This window comes from Pseudophryne corroboree, chromosome 8 (assembly GCF_028390025.1).
Source record: "Pseudophryne corroboree isolate aPseCor3 chromosome 8, aPseCor3.hap2, whole genome shotgun sequence".
Classification (NCBI taxonomy): Eukaryota; Metazoa; Chordata; class Amphibia; order Anura; family Myobatrachidae; genus Pseudophryne; species Pseudophryne corroboree.
In genome coordinates this window covers 233,410,533-233,411,500 of record NC_086451.1, presented here as the reverse complement: position 1 = coordinate 233,411,500, position 968 = coordinate 233,410,533, and positions in this window count along the sequence as shown.

Genomic DNA, 968 nt, shown 5'->3' with positions numbered 1-968 from the left:
TATTGCAGACCATTTCTTCTCTCTTAGTAAAGATCTATTTGGTAATTATTGCAGACCATTGCTACTCTCTTAGTAAAGATCTATTTGGTAATTATAGCAGACCATTGCTACTCTCTTAGTAAATATCTATTTGGTAATTATTGCAGACCATTGCTACTCTCTTAGTAAAGATCTATTTGGTAATTATTGCAAACCATTGCTACTCTCTTAGTAAAGATCTATTTGGTAATTATAGCAGACCATTGCTACTCTCTTAGTAAAGATCTATTTGGTAATTACTGCAGACCATTGCTACTCTCTTAGTAAAGATCTATTTGGTAATTATTGCAGACCATTGCTTCTCTTTTAGTGAAGATCTATTTGGTAATTATTGCAGACCAGTGCTACTCTCTTAGTAAAGATCTATTTGGTAATTATTGCAGACCATTGCACATTACATTGCATGTTTAGAAAATAGTTTTAAGTGGATTAATATCTGTAGTGTGCAAAAATTTATAGTGATTGACTGGGGTTTACAAACCTCACATTTGGTAGTTGAATAACACCTTTTGGTGGAGGGTTGCTGTGTGGGGGAGGGGTTTGTAATCAGAAAGGACATGTGTTTGTAGACTTATTTATTCAGTATAGCATAGGACGACAGGCCTATTAGGACGCTGCAGTGGCTATTTTATGAAGTGGCTAGTTATCAAGTGGCAGCTAAGAAGCAACAGCAGTGTTATACCCGCATATCATTAGTTACATCTTCAACTGATGTTTAAAATTGACTCCTGTCACTCCTTCTCATCAACAGGTAATTATTGCAGACCATTGCTACTCTCTTAGTAAAGATCTATTTGGTAATTATTGCAGACCATTTCTACTCTCTTAGTAAAGATCTATTTGGTAATTATTGCAGACTATTGCTACTCTCTTAGTAAAGATCTATTTGGTAATTATTACAGACCATTGCTACTCTCTTATTAAAGATC